Source organism: Panthera uncia, chromosome B4, assembly GCF_023721935.1.
Source record: "Panthera uncia isolate 11264 chromosome B4, Puncia_PCG_1.0, whole genome shotgun sequence".
Classification (NCBI taxonomy): domain Eukaryota; kingdom Metazoa; phylum Chordata; class Mammalia; order Carnivora; family Felidae; genus Panthera; species Panthera uncia.
This window is the reverse complement of record NC_064809.1, coordinates 61,282,975-61,300,077: the sequence shown is the minus strand read 5'-3', so window position 1 is coordinate 61,300,077 and position 17,103 is coordinate 61,282,975. Positions and strand designations below refer to the sequence as shown.

The 17,103-nt window shown below is 36.9% G+C and overlaps 1 protein-coding gene across 1 annotated transcript in view; it reads left to right on the top strand.

The window, feature by feature from the left end:
* The window catches only part of TMTC1 (transmembrane O-mannosyltransferase targeting cadherins 1), a 624,031-nt gene that overhangs the window by 193,196 nt on the left and 413,732 nt on the right, over positions 1-17,103 (top strand). The window lies entirely within an intron of this gene.

The following is a 17,103-nucleotide window of genomic DNA, read 5'->3' as shown; positions in this document are numbered from 1 at the left end:
CAGGTTAAGGTTACAGACCAAATGCTTCCCAGGAATAAGGAAAGATCTAGGCACTTAACGAATGACACAAGCTAACTTGAATGAGATAAAGTTTCTTTGGGTATTTTTTAGTTCTGTGAAAGTTACATTTATGAATTTCAAGTCATATTTTTCTCTTGATTTTTTAAAACATGAAATAGAAAATATATATCTTAAGCATAGTTAACTTCAAGTAAGTGAATGTTTGAGAATGGCAATCAGACAAGTAATAATGATGCATGCATTCACATGTGAGAGTAAGAAAATGACTAAGATGATAAAAAGCTGGCCCAAATCATTGAATTTTGAAGAATGTTAAAAAAATCTAAAGGAAATGACTGAAATCAAATGTAAAATTAAGATTTAATCCTATGAATTTCATCAACAAATAATCTTTGTTTATTATCTGGACTACAGGCCCATTTTCCAGACTTCAGCCTTTGGACCTTTGGCTGAAGTCAAGAATAGTAGAGTTGAATGCTCTACTATTTTATATATTTATATTTATATTTATATTTTACTTTGTTATATTTTATTTTATATTTTTCTATAAAACTTAGGAAGCTAAGTTTCATACATTTTCTGAATATTCTCTTTTCTAAATCAGCTTTCCATAATGCCATACCTTTCAGGAATGTAATGTTCATTTTGTGTAATAGGAAACAAATTTTTATTTAAAAAAAGAAATCTCTGTAGCCGAGGATCCTGAAAATTGAGTTTGTTTGACTTCTGTTGTGGCCCTTAAAAGCTGACTAGATTGGCCAATGAAACAAAATGAAGTAACTATCCCAACAGATTTAACTAGTAGCTATTTAAACATTTCATTAGTGAGCTGTTTTCCCTGAAAATTAACTGAATTCTTTTTTTGAAAACTCACAGATTGACAGGAGACACTTGGACTCCTTTCATTTCCTTTAAGAGCAGTTCTTAATAATATAATTGAAGTAATAATTATTTATATTTTTTATAATACATTCTTTACTTAATTTCTTCCAGCTGTGGTTTCCTCAGTTGTAAAGTAGAGACAACAGTAATTTCACCTTAAAGAATTGTGAAGATTACATGATCTAATGACAGTAACACAAATATCAAGTATCAGCTTTACTAACATAGATTATTTGGACCTCTTTTTGTTAGGGTTTAGCTTTTTCCCTTAGGCAAATTCTCCCTCCCAAAGACTACGTCTTATTCAAATGTCACAGATGCACTGGCTGGATGGAAGGAAATAACAATATCCTCACCAATTTGACTAGTTGTGTTTAAGGAAATGCTGTTAGATACTAAGATCCCCTTAAATGATCAAATAGTTCTGTTTTAAAACTTAAATAGCATTTAAGTTTTCTAATGTTTTAATTAAAAGGATTAAAATTCTCAGTGGATTAAAGATTATTTCCATGGCAACTAATTTCTTTCTTTTTCCTTCAGCACATTAAACTATATTTCTGTAGTTAGTCTTTTAAAAGAAAATAAGCTCTTCCACCTCAGAACTACTTAAAATATCAAACATAGTACCTTATGATAAATTTTTAAAATCCAAGTCAGAAAAAGATGAAAACGCAACAGTAAGAGAGTCCTCCGCAAACAATGCAAATGTTGAACAAGACTGTGAGAATGAAAATCCAGTGGCTATTCATGCCGGACTTCGAAACGGGCTTGAAAAACACCATTCTGCTTCAGTTCAGTGAAGCTTTTGTTGAGTTATATCAGTGCAACTCTGTTTTTCAGATGGGGTAGGGAATAATTACTGACAGGATTTTTGTATGACACACCTGTAAAAGTCAAAATCAAGATGCACTTAAATTTATTCAGATAGACATCTCTTGAATTATTCATCTTTCCAAAGGAAAATAATCCTACTTGACTCTTCTGGGGACCTCAAACCCCAATCTAGTTTAAACACATCTAAAGGGGAAACACACAAAGTGTGTATTGTTTCTGCATGAGTCTGTGATAAATAAAAAAAATATATGTATATGTTTTAAGAGAGTATTTGATTTAGAAAATCAAAATAAAGTATGATACTTTTCATCACCTGATTGTTGAAGAATCCTTTTAATGAAATTAAGCTTTGTTTCATAACTGATGCAATGATTGTACATGATTAGGTGAACTCCAAAGGAATTTTCACCTAACCAGATACCTGGTAAGAAAGGATATTTGCTTTCAGAAATTTAGTGTTACTAGGAACAAAAAGTATCTGCATATTCTTCATATGGAGGGCTATGGTTGATAGTAGAATCAGTAAATTGCCATAAATACTAGCAATTCCATTCTATGATGGTTTGGGCTATTTGTTACAGCAAAGTTCCTCCTTTGATTCTGGCCAGCTTGAAGTCTCCCCGTAAACTTCATGATTCTGCAGCTGCAGACAGTGTCTGAGCACAGAATATAGGAAAGGCCTCCTCTGCTCACAGAGTTTATATTTGTTTCTCTCTCCTAGGGAATGGATCAGGCTTTTAAGAAATTAATTCTGTGATGAAGAGAGGAAAAGATCCCAGGTAGGTTTTTTATTACTACATGTCATCAAGGAAACAACCAGCTTGGGAATTGCCTCACCAGGTTGCCTGGACATTCCTTAAATCTGTTAGTGACCAGAGAGCTTAGCTTGATATATACATAGGGAGATGATAGATAGACAGATAGATAGATGATAGATAGATAGATAGATAGATAGAACAAAATTTTAAATTATACTTCTGGCTATGATGTGCTCTTATAACCACTTCTAAGAAGCAGCAAGGCAATTTTTAGACACAGCTGCCCAGGAGAGTTGCTAGGGCAAGGCCTGAGTAGGTTAGCAGAAGGGTATTTTTATGCTGCAGTTGTAGCTATGGTATCCACTAGCTGCCTCCAGAGATGGTACTTGGGATTTGCTATCCCCTCACTGGGGAGATTAGAAGGTCCTTGAACTGTTCTTGCCAATTAAAGATATCCAGAAAGAAGCAGTGGGGCATTCTGAGGCTCATGGTTTTCTTTGTCCAGCTAGCTCTTATATGTCACTCATCACAGCTTCCTAAGCTCTTGTGTGGGCCTTTTAAACTAATGCAACTTGTCTTCCTTAGCCTTTCAATAGAATCTACTTCTGCCCCATATTAAATTGATCGTTTTGATAGGGCAGGACAGGGGAGCAAGCTTGGCATTTAATTGTCCAGAGACTTGACAAGCACTGATCCTGTTTTTATTAGTTGGGCATTATCTTGGCTTTTCTACATTAAAGGCCAGTCCCATAGGCTTATTTCCAGTACCTTTGGTGACAGAGTTAGAGGGAACCTATTACATGCCAAATATGTCTACTGTAAATGTAGCAAAAACAGCTGAGTCATGTAGGGGTGCTGATTTGGCTGCTTTATAGTTTTGAGTCAAAGAAGTTAGTAAGCTAAGTCTCTTGTTTCCTTAATTGGTGCAGACATCCAGTCCTCCTTTGCATCTGCTTCTGGATATTGGAAATGTTGGCCTGGCTTCTGTTTTGTTTTTGTTTTGTTTCCATATACTTTTGCATTGCTTAATACTTTTCACAGTATTTGCCAGGATTTCAATGCTAAAAATATATATCATGCCAGACAGAGTCTAGTGGCAGAAGAAGAGGGAAATGAAATAAAACAGAAAAAAAAAATCAAGAGAAAGAACTATTTTGGCAGAAATTTTGTACAGCTTCCTTTCTCCATAATGTAGATTCTTTACCCAAGGAATTTCCACCACCTTGTGTGAACAGAGAACAGAGAGCGAACAGAGAGCATGTAGGAGCAGGTGGCCAGCAGCCCTGGGACGGGGTGGGGGACAGAAACTCAGCACCTGACTGAGGTAAGGAGGATTTCCTAATGCAAAAACTTGGAAGTAATCTTATCCCCGTGAGCTAAAATTTATTTAATGCTTGTAGCTTTTCCCAAGTAGCTCCAAATCATGCATTATTGGGTGGTTATTTATTTTAATATTCTCTGTCAATGGTTTTCTTACTGAGGGACAATTTACCAGTGTTTGATTTTGATAGTGGAATATTTGGGGACAAAAGAACAAATAAACTCTGCCTCATTTAGAGCTTTTTGTACAAACAAATGGCTTAACATTTTCAATCTTTCACGTTATGTCTCCACCATGCAAGTGCCTTGAACAACCATGGGTATAGCAGGGGAAAAAATGTACTATCTGAGGGCTCTCCAGTTAGATCCCCAGCATAACTGGGCCACTTGAAATCTTGGAAATATCTTTAAGGAAGCAGAATATCAAGAAGCATTGTAACTTAAACACTGTTTTAGGTACCCTGCATTGGTGTCTTCCTAAGGCAGAGTAGTTAGACTTTTCAAGCTTTAGGAGGATGTAATCTCCATCTGAATTAATTCTTTCCTGTGTCAGTCAACAATAACATTTCTCAAAGTCTCTTCCTGAAAATATTAGTTCTGAGAGATATCCACGACTGTTCTTAAATGGGCAAGGTGGGAACGGGGAGTTGCCTGGTCAAATAAATTCAGGAAGCAAAGGCTTTCGCAAAGGTAAATGATTATTGCAGGAGCCTTTAATATGCTAAGAACCCTGTGAAACTTTAAAAAAAGAAATACGGACACAATTGCCCAAGGGATGGTTTTTAGGAGATAAGCGTTTCTTAAGACAAACATTCCAAAACACATAATTTGGGGAGAAACATTCAGGATTATAATTCAGTTATCATGCCCAGTTTATGCTACAAATAAGAAACACCTTGAGCTGGGATTAGTAGTGGTGACCTTGGTTCCTATGAATAGTATTTGGTTTTTGCTTACATCTATGTTATGAGGTGATAATGTAATTAAGCCATTGAAGACTGAATTAGAACTGGGTGTATCTTGTGTTTTTATTGATATAAACCTTAGACATGGGGGTGATGTGTTGTGATGGTTGCGTCAATGATAGTGTTTTTACTTCCAAACTAGTCAGAATGAAAACAATAATAACAAAAATTAGAAACACTTTTAAAAAAACGGACTCAAAGAAAAGCAAGCAGTGAAATATTTTGTATATGTCTTTTGAGAAGCTGAGAAGTCACACACAAATAATGAAATAGCTTCTGTATTTATAAACTTCTAGAGGACAAATAATACACTTATTCATGTTTGTACATCTTTAGTATGTATTTACTAGATAATTGATGATGCTTTTAAATGAATGAAAACAACTCATCAGAAATTCAGCCTTCATACATCATGCTATTGGAATGTCCTGCTTTATCTACAAGGATAAAAAATTAAAACCTTTCTCTATATTTTTAGTTTAAAACTTTAGGAATAAAAATATTTTCAAGTGTTTTCTCTTAAAATTTGAAATAGTATAAACTAACTTTGATGAGGCAATAAGACTTTTTGTTCATAAATATTTTTGTCCCATCACAATGAGTAATTATTCTATAAATTCTGGTTATTCTAAGCAGACATAGTCTTTTCTCATTCCTTTTTGTAAAGTCATGGTTGCCAGCTGAGTATACACGTACAATGATTGACATGACGCCTTTAGTTTTGTCTTCCATTAATGCTTTGTCAAGGGCTCTCTCCAGATGGCCCTTAAAGTTAATGGGTTGCTTGTGTTCCTCCAGCCTTTCCATAACAAAACTAATTCATTTGCCTTGGTAACTGAAAGTATAATGCATCTGCCTGTTTACCCCCTGAATCTTAGGATCATATTCATAGGGAGACTTGTGCTTGTGTGTGTGTGTGTGTGTGCGCGTGTGTGTGCACACATGCACACACTCATCTTTTTCTTTAGTCCCATTAAACAAAAGCATTGGTGTTTGTCAGTTATGGAATAATTTTAATATAGTGTATGGTGATAACATCCATCAGGGGTGTGAAGTAATTTGTATCTTCAAAAATGGCCTTAGATCTCATGATGGAATACAAAATAAAGGGGACACACAACGCAAAAAATAACTGCTATTATTGTACTACTAAATAAGGTTTAAAAAGTATAAATCAGTAAAAAAAATTTAAAGCTTAATTTGAAAACCAGGTACTATTTGATAGAAACAGAGAAAGATAAACATTGAGGATAATTGAAAGAGTACACAGTGAGTCAGAACTATCATTTTAGTACCAAGAAGTTCTGTACGAAAATGAAAGGAAATCCAAAGATGAAAGAAGAATGAGTATAGTTATTATAGTATTTATTTAGAATACAGGACTATATGAAGCTTATTATTTTATCCTACTGTGTTTCGATTTTATGGCCACTTATTTCTTCATGTGTAGTTCTAAAGACTCATTTTTTGAAGTTATTGCTTCTCAATATGTTCTACTTAAAGCCCAAATAACAGAAGACCCGGAAAAACTCCTTTTTATACTTTTTTGGGTCCCTGGATAGTGTAATACAATGAAATAAAATCATTTCAAGTATCATGTAGATGTGTATTATTTTTTTCTTGGCTAATTCTTTTCAAGAAAGCCAGCTTTAACGGCCTGGCTACATTTTGTTCTTATGAAAGATACACTGCAATTATGTTATAACATTGTGCTGAATGTGGTTCCACACAAGAAGGATGGCAGAAATTCTTTTAAATTTCATTTTGCCAAGACCTAAGGAAGAGATCGATGCTATAATCTTTCCTTTTCGATTCACATAAATTGCCAGTAACTGTTTTCTTGAATTAATATATATCAGTTCAATTTAGAAAAAAAATTATTTTGAGGGATGAAAATGGTTCCTTTTTACAGTAAAAGGGTTCAAGAAACACCAACATAGAAGTTCTTTTCTCTAAGTCCACTGCAGTAAAGTCAACTCTTGCTGACAATCCCAGATAATGACCATGGCTTACATTTATGTAGTACTTTGCAATTTTCAAAGTGTGTTCTTGTCATTATTTCATGAGAACTCATATTAAGTGTGCAAAATAGGCCAGGATGAAGAGAAGCCAAGGTCCTGAGATATGAAGTGACTTGTAGAAGATCACACCAGCAGATATTTGCAAATTACATATGTGATAAAGGGTTAGTATCCAAAATCTATGAAAACCTTATTAAACTCAACACCCAAAAAACAAATAATCCAATTTAAAATGGGCAGAAGGCATGATCAGACATTTCTCCAAAGAAGACATACATGAAAAGATGCTCAACATCACTCACCATAGAGAAATACAAATCAATACTACGATGAGATATCACCTCACACCTGTCAGAATGGCTAAAATTAACAACACAGGGAACAACAGATGGTGGTGAGGATATTGGAGGAAGGGGAACCCTTTTACACTGTTGGTGGGAATGCAAACTAGTGTAGCCACTCTGGAAAACAGTGTGAAGTTTTCTTAAAAAGTTAAAAGTAGATGGGGTACCTCGGTGACTCAGTCAGTTAAATGTCTGACTCTTGATTTTGGCTCAGGTCGTGATCTCATGGTTCATGACACTGAGCCCTGCATCAGGTTCTGTGCTGACAGTGCAGAACCTGCTTGGGATTGTCTCTCTCTCCTTGTCTCTCTGCCTCTTCCACACATACTCTCTCTTTCTCTCTCTCAAAAAAAGTTAAATGTAGAACTACCCTACAACCCAGCAATTGCACTACTAGGTTATTACCCAAAGGATACAAAAATACAGATTTGAAGGAGTACAGGCACCCCAATGTTTATAGCAGCACTATTGACAATAGCCAAACTATGGAAAGAGCCCAAATATCCATCAACTGATGAATGGATAAAGAAGGTGTTTATTACTCAGGAATATTAGTCATCAAAAGGAATGAAATCTTGCCATTTGCAATGTTGTGAATGGAGCTAGAGTATATTATGCTAACTAAGCAAAATAAGTCAGTCAGAGAAAGACAAATACCATATGATGTCACTCTTATGTGGAATTTAAGAAACAAAACAGATGAACATAGAGGATGGGGGAAAAAAGAGAGAGGGAAGCAAACCATAACAGAATATTAACTATAGAGTACTAACTGAGGGTTGATAGAAGGAGGTGGGTAGGGGATGAACTAAATGGGTGATGGGTGTTAAGGAGGGCACTTGTGATGAGCACTGAGTGTTATATGTAAGTGACGAATCACTAAATTCTACATCTAAAACCAATTTTACTGTATATGTTAACTAACTAGAATTTAAATAAAAGCTTGAAAAAAAAAAGATCATACAACTAATGAATGACAGTACTTGGTTGGATTGCCACCGTGGTTTACACTCTCAGGTGTGTGTGTGTGTGTGTGTGTGTGTGTGTGTTTCATAAACAGAATCGTTGATAATATGGTTCAGCAGTTTAGAATAATTATAATAGTTAACATCTGTATAATGCTTTTCACTTTACTGAATGATTTCATGTCCTTTACCTTACTTAAGTTTTATGGTAACTTTAGCCGTATCTATTTTTATCATCTGCATCCCCATTTTACAGATGAGGAAGCCAAGGCTCAGAGATCTCATGTGACCTTGGCTCTGGCAGATCCTGGACTGAGGTGTTGACCAGTCTGGAAGGTCTAAAAACGAGGCAATATCAGAACATTCCATTCCTGTGGTAACAGTGCTGTAGTGCTGGAACACATTTTATTTGGATCTTTGCAATTACATGACAATTTACTATGAATCTTTTCAGGGTGAAAGAATTCTCTGAATGCCATGTGAATACTCTGACTTCTTCAACAAACACTTAGGTTCTTCCATTAACCTAGAAGGAAATCAGCCAAGATTCTGTATAGCACGGTGCCAATATGAGAGATTCATAAAGAATAGCTTTCATATTGTCATTCTTGATTTATATTCTTTACGACTGGCTTTCTTCAGAATTAAGCACTGTTAGATTTCCACCTTAACGTAGAGAGGGGCTGTTGCCGTTACTTCTACTGCTTCCCACCCATTCAGTGCGAGCAAGCTGATCTCTTGAACATCAACTGTGAATTCCCAAGACCTTCTCTCAGCCCTTAGCATGCTTGATTTTTCTAGAATGAAGAATTTGACACTGTTTAATTCCCTTCTTTTGAAAGTTCTCTTTCTTTGCTTCTGTGGTATTTTTCTGCAACCTCTGTATCTGGTGGCTACCCTTCTTTAACCCACTCTGAATTTACAGGCATCAGAGATAATTAATCCATGATTATATATTGTCTGCGTACATAAAAAGCCTTAGTTGAGGCGCCTGGGTGGCTCAGTCAGTTGGGCATTCGACTCTTGATTTTGGCTCAGGTCATGATCCGAGGGTCATGGAATCAAGCCCTGAGTCAGGCTATGCACTGAGTGTGGAGCCTGGTTAAGATATTATCTCTCTCTCTCTCTCTCTCTCTCTGCCTCTATCCACTTGTTCTCTCTCTCTGTAAAATTAAAAAAAGGCTTAGCACTCAGGGTTTGCAGTAATACAGTTACTTTCTATGGCTATTTTTTTCACCATTTTCCTGTACCCTGTAAACCCAGCCCTCCAGCCAAACTAAACACTTGGCAGTAATTGGGAAACAAAAATCTACCAAAATTCAACTTGAGGAAATGTTACAAAGGGAATCACCTAAGGGTTTCTTTAAAGTGAGAACTCTTCTTATTCACCTAAAATGTGTTTCCATTTGAGTTGTTTTTTACTCATAATCAGATTTCTTTCTAAACTTGAATTACCTATAATGAGAATGAGAATGCTTACTTATTACCCCAGATGTTCATATAGAAACTTGTCCACAAATGGCCATAAAAGCAGCATCCATAATAGCCAAAAGGTGGAAACAACCCAAATATCCATCAACTGATGTATGGATAACCAGTATGTGGTATATCCATACAATGGTATATGATTCAGCAATGAAAAGAAATAGACTCTTGATATACATGATCTAACATGGATGAACCCTGAAAACTGATGGCTAAGTGAAAGAAGCCAGTGACAAAGGACAAGATATTGGTAATTTTTATTTATAGGAAGTGTCTAGAATAGGCAAGTCCATAGACACAAAGTAGATTAGTGGCTGCCAAGAGCTGTGGGGAATGGAGAATTAGGGTGTGATGTCTAAGAGATGTGGAGTTATGGGGAGGGAGATGAAAATATTCTAAAATTGTTTGGGGCGGTATTTGCACAATGCTATTAATACACAGATAACCACTGAATTATATACTTTGAATTGTATGGTATGTGAATTTTATCTCCATAAACCTTTTTTTAAAAAAAGAATAAAAGGTCAGCAAGATGGCTGAATAAGAGGTCCCCTGTTGTATTCCTCTTTGGCAATAATAATTTGGCAGCCACTCATGGACAAAATTGCCTTGGTGGAAGCTTTTGTGGAGGTGGCTAAATCTGTGGCTGGGACCACAGAAATAGAAATAGCTCTTTATCCCAGAGGACTCAGCCACAGCCCTCTGTGGCTTGATCCTGTCACCAGCATCATATACCAAATGACCCAGAAGGAGTCATATCCACCTAAGTAGTAAGCATACAGACCTCTGTCGTGTCTGTAGACCCTGAAGTGTCCTATGAATCAGCTCTAGATCTTCTTGGTTATGATCTGGGAGATCCTTGAGGTAAGTCCACCAAACTTGGCCTGATGGTAGAGTCTAAAAGGGTCCAATAACTGGGCTTCAGACCCTTTCAGCCACAGTTCATTAGTAGCCATGCTGGCACAGGAACTCAGTAGGAAACATTCCCAAGTACCCCCAGAGATCTATGACTAGTCCCCACCTAGTCATAGTCTATGGATTGACCTGTTGGCACAGGAACCAGGTAGGAGAAGTTCTGGGCCTACACATGGCTCCAGGCCCCTCTCAACTGCAGTCTGTAAGCAGGCCTGCCAGTACAGGGATGCAAACATAGACATGTCTGTCTGCTCCCCCATAAATTCTGAAAGAGCCCCACACTCGGCTCCAGCCTCCTCCTAGCTACAGTCTGCAAGCATTTTTGTGAGTCCAGGGACCCAGAAGGAAACACTCCCATTTACACATCCAGAGATTCTGAAAGGGCCTTAGAGGGGCACTTGGGTGGCTCAGTCAGTTGAGCATCAACATCCGACTTCAGCTTAAGTCATGATCTCACAGTTCATGGGTTTGGGCCTGTGTCAGCCTCTGTGCTGACAGCTCCGAGCCTGCAGCCTACTCCAAGTTTTATGTCTCCCTTGCTTTCTGCCCCTTCCCTGCTCATGTTCTGTCTCTCTCTTTCTCTAAAAAATAAATAAACATTAGAAAAAAAAATTTTTTTAATGAAAGGGCCTTATAGTTAGCTTCAACCCCTCCCACCCACAGTCCACAAACAATCCTGCTGGCACAGGGACCTGTCAGGAGACACTCCTGTGTGTACCTCAGGAGATTCTGAAACAACCATATACTTGGCTCCAGTCATGGTAACGGGGCAGCCCAACCTACCCAGGGACTTGGTGGGAGACACGTTCATTCATGTCTCCTGGGCAAGATCTGCAGACATAATCTTGCCTGTGGACCTTGAAATAGCAGTAGGGCTCAGTTCTAGCACCTCTCAGCCATGGTCCAGGGCTAGTCCTTTTCACCCAGGGACCTACCCAGTGACCCAGCAGGAGTCTTCCAGGGACCTGGTGGGAGTCACATCTATGCACACCTGCTATCAGGTCCACTGTCTGAGGACCTAACTGTGGACCGTGAAGTGGACTCTTGTCCCAGTGCAACCCTACTGAACAAGGTATTAGGGTCAGTCCCATCCACCTGGGGACTAGACAGAATCTGCCAAGCAGTTGTAAGAAGGAAGTTTATAGTGATAAATTTCTACATTAAGAAGAAAGATTTCAAATAAACAACCCAACTTGACACCTGAAGGAATTAGAAAAAGAAGAAAAAACTAAACCAAAAGTTAGAAGGAAGGAAATAATAGAGATTAGAGCAGAAATAAATTAAATATACTTGAAACACAATAGAAAAAAATCAATGAAATTAAGAGGTTGTTTTTTAAAAGATAAACAAAATTAACACCCTTAGCTTAGCTAAACTAACCAAGAAAAAAAGAGGAAGGACTAAAACAAAATTGTCAATGAAAGAGGGGACATAATTGATACCACAGAAATACAAAAGAAGCTACTATTAACAATTATATGCCAAAAAACTAGATAACCTAGAAGAAATGAAAAAGTTCCTAGAATCATACAACCTACAACATACATAGCAAGTCCAAATTATGAAGAAATAAAAATTTAACAGTCCAATAACAATTGAAGAGATACAAGCAATAATAAAAAACCTCCCCCAAAATAAAAGCCCTAAACTAATGGCTCTTTGGGTGAATTCTACCAAACTTTTAAAGAATAATTAATGCCAATGCTTCTCAAATTCCCCCAATGTTTGAAGAAGAAGGAACACTCCCAAACTCATTTTATGAGGCTGTACCATTACTCTGATACCAAAGCCAGATAATGGCACTATAAAAGAAAAGAAAGCTACAGGCCAATATCTCTGATGAAAATAGATGCAAAAATTCTGAACAAAATACTAGCAAACAAAATTCAATAGCACATTAAAAGGATAATACCCATGATCAAGTAGGATCCATGCCTGGGATGGAAGCATGGTTCAACATGCAAATGACTAAACATGATGTGCCACGTTAATAAATGAAAGGAAAATCATTTGATCCTCTCAACAGATGCAAAAAAAGAATTTGACAAAATTCAACACCCATTCATGATAAAAACTATCAACAAATTGGTTATAGAAGGAACATACTTCAACATAGTAAAGGCCATATATGAAAAGTCCACAGCAAATATTATATGAAATGGTGAGAAGTTGAAAGCTTTTCCTCTAAGATCAGGAACAAGACAAGGATGCCTGCTCTCACCACTCCTCTTCAACATAGTACTGGAAGTCCTAGCCACAGTAGCTAACTAGGCTAGCAAAAAGAAATAAAAGGCATTCATATCAGAAAGGAAGAAGTAAAATTGTCTCTGTTTATGTATTATATGACCTTATATGTAGAAAACTCTAAAGACTCCACCAAAAAACTGTTAGAACTAATAAACAAATTCAGCAATGCTGCAGTATGCAAAATCAATATGCAAAAATTAGATGCATATCTATACACTAACAACAAACTATCTGCAAAAAAGCAAAGAAAACAATCATATAAAATAGCATCAAACAATAAAAATACTTAGGCATAAATGTAAGGAGATAAAAGATCTGTATATTAAAAACTCTAAAAAACTGATGAAATAAATAGAAGAAAACACAAGTAAATGAAAAAATATCACATGTTCATGTATCAAAAGAGATAGTGTTGTTAAAAATGTCCACATTAACCAAAGCCATCCATAGATTCAATGCAATCGCTATCAAAATTTCAATGGCATTTTCCACAGAAATGAAAAACAGTCCTAAACTGTGTTTGGAATCACAAAAGATCCTGAATAGCCAAGGCAGTCTTGAAGAAGAACAAAGTTGGAGGCATCACACTTCCTGATTTCAAAATCTTACAAAGCTAGAGTAGTCAGAACAATGTAGTACAGGTGTAAAAACAGACACATCAACCAATGGAGCAGAATCAACAGTCCATAAATAAAGCCATTCATATATGGCCAAGAAATATTTGGCAAGGAAGCCAAGACTACTCAATAGGGAAAGGATAATCTCTTCAATAAATGGTATTGGTTATCCACATACAAAAGAGTGAAACCAGACCCCTATCTTATACCACCCAGAAAAATTAACTCAAAATAGATTAAGGACTTAAACATAAGAACTGAAACTGTAAAAGTCCTAGAAGAAAACATAGGGAAAAACTCCTTGACATTGGTCTTGGCAATAATTGTTTGGATATAACACCAAAAGCACAAGCAACAAATAAAAAAATCAATAAGCAGGACTATATCAAACGAAAAGGCTTCAACACAGCATGAACAAATGAACAAGAAAAACAAACCAAAACAATCAACAAAATTAAAAGGTAACCCACAGAGCAGGAGAAAATATTTGCAAATTGAATATATATCTGATAAGTAGTTAATATCCAAAAAATATAAAGAACTTGTATGATTCAGCAGCACAAAAACAATTGGCAAAGGATCTGAATAATCATATTTCCAAAAAAGACCTATAGTCTGCCAACAGGTACACAAAAAAGTGCTCAACATCAGTAATCATCAGGGAAATGCAAATCAAAATCATAATGAGATATCACCTCACATCTGTTAGAATGACTATTATCAAAAAGATAAGACATAACAAGTGCTGGTAAGGATGTGGAGAAAAGGAAACCTTTGTGCACTGTTGGTGGAAGTGAAAACTGGTACCGCCACCATGGAAAACAGTATGGAGGTTTCTCAAAAAATTAAAAATAGAAATACCATATGATCCAACAATTCCACTTCTGGGTATATATCCAAAGGAAATGAAATCACTATCTTGGAGAGAAATCTGCACCCCCATGTTCATTGCGGTGTCATTTATGTAGCCAACACATGGAAACAACGCAAGTGTTCATTAACATGTACAATGCAATATTACTCAGCCATAAAAAGAAGGAAATTCTGCCATTTGAGACAACATGAATGAATCTTGAGGGCATTAAGCTAAGTGAAATAAGTCAGACAGAGAAATACAAATACTGTATGATCTCACTTATATGTGGAATCTAAAAAGTCAGCTCATAGAAACAGTAAAATGGTGGTTACCAGGGGCTGGGTGTGGGGGGACTGTGGAGACACTGGTCAAGAGGTACAAACTTTCAATCACAATATGAATAAGTTTTGAGAAGTTCACGTACAGCATGGTGACTATAGCTGACAAAACTGTAGCATATACTTGAAATTTTCTAAGAGAGTAGAGCTTGAATGTTTTCAATACACACACACACACACACACACGATTTAAAAGAAAGCAAATAAAAAAAACAGGAGTCTTTTGAAACTTTCATTTTAGAGAGACAAACAAGCTTCCTAGTCAGTTAATTTTTTCAAGAGTTACTTAAACATAAAACCAAGAGGGGATACTAAGAAGACATATGAGAAATATCAGGTAATTGTTATGCAGTTTCTTAATACTATTTACCTATTTTCTCTAACAACACAGGTCACCCCTGAGGTGGCATCAGACAATATTAAAACTTCCTAATGCATGTATTTTGACTATGCAATAAATATTTAGGGAAGCCAGAAGCCACGTATTAACTTAGGCCTTATCTATAAAGGAATATCATGTTAATTATCTGAACCAGATTGACAGGTATATTCAGAAAGTAAAAGAATTAGTAAAATAAAATTTCTTCTGAATTCACTAGGCAAGCGTCATATGTAATGAAGTTGTTTTTCTATATTATATCAATGGAGCCTAAAATCCCTAAGTCATATGTGTTGAACAAATAAATAAAAATGGTTGAAACAGCTGTACAAGTAGATAACACTTCAGTACATATTCTATACAATTAGCCAAGGATCCACTTTAGTCTGAAGCCAGAGAAAAGAATGCTTTCATTCTTTTTTGAAAATCATGTGATATAGTGGCTCTCAGAACCTCTGTTAAGGGTTGTGCAGTTGGTACTGGATAGAACCAAGATATTTTGGTTGCTGTGGTCTGAATGTTTGTGTCCCTCCCACACCATTCATATGTTGAAATCCTAATGTCCAATATGATGATGTGTAGTATGTGGGGGTCTTTGGGAAGTGATTAGGTCATTTAATTAGGCAGACACCTCATGAATGAGATTAATGCTCTTATAAAAGAGACCCAAGAGAGCTCCCCTACCCCTTCCACCATGTGAGAAGTCTGCTGCCCCGACAAAGTCCTTCACCAAACCATGCTGGCTCCATGACTTCAGACTTCCAACTTCAGAACTGTGAGAAATACATTTCTGTTTCTAAGTCACCCAGACTGTCGCATTTGTGATAGCAGCCTGGACAGATGAAGACACTAGTTAAATGAGATAAGCGAAGTAAAAATTGCTCTGGGATAAAGCAGTATTATTTCCCTCTAGAAACCTGCACTTCCTTATCAAATGGTGTAAATAAGTAAGGATCAACAATCCTCGGCTTTTCCTCTAGATCAGCAGTGATCAAATTTCAGTGCCGTAAGTATTAGTGTATTTGTTATAATGCATAGCCCTAGGCCCTTCAGTGACATAGTGGGTCTCGGCAGGGACCCAGGGATCAGCTTTCAAAATAAACACCATAATGATGCTGATAGAAGTGGTGTGTAGGCTACATTTTGAGAAATACTAGCATGTGAATTTTCCTTATCCCTTGATGCTTGCTATCAGATTAAATGTATCAATGGTAACAGCTAACAAATAAAAAGAGAAGACTTCCCTCAGACTATTTGAGCTAAGGTCACAGTAGGTGGCTCATTTTCTTTCTTTTTTTTTTTTTTCAATATATGAAGTTTATTGTCAAATTGGTTTCCATACAACACCCGTGTGTTCATCCCAAAAGGTGCCCTCCTCGATACCCATCACCCACCCTCCCCCCCTCCCACCCCCTATAAACCCTCAGTTTGTTCTCAGTTTTTAAGAGTCTCTTATGCTTTGGCTCTCTCCCACTCTAATTTCCTTTTTTTTTTTTTCCTTCCCCTCCCCCATGGGTTTCTGTTAAGTTTCTCAGGATCCACCTAAGAGTGAAAACATATGGTATCTGTCCTTCTCTGTATGGCTTATTTCACTTAGCATCACACTCTCCATTTCCATCCACATTGCTACAAAGGGCCATGTTTCATTCTTTCTCATTGCCACGTAGTACTCCATTGTGTATATAAACCACAATTTCTTTATCCATTCATCAGTTGATGGACATTTAGGCTGTTTCCATAGTTTGGCTATTGTTGAGAGTGCTGCTATAAACATTGGGGTACAAGTGCCCCTATGCATCAGTACTCCTGTATCCCTTGGGTAAATTCCTAGCAGTGCTACTGCTGGGTCATAGGGTAGGTATATTTTTAATTTTATGAGGAACCTCCACACTGTTTTCCGCAGCGGCTGCACCAGTTTGCATTCCCACCAACAGTGCAAGAGGGTTCCCGTTTCTCCACATCCTTTCCAGCATCTATAGTCTCCTGATTTGTTCATTTTGGCCACTCTGACTGGCGTGAGGTGATATCTGAGTGTGGTTTTAATTTGTATTTCCCTGATGATGAGCGATGTTGAGCATCTTTTCATGTGCCTGTTGGCCATCCAGATGTCTTCTTTAGAGAAGTGTCTATTCATGTTTTCTGCCCTTGTCCCAGTA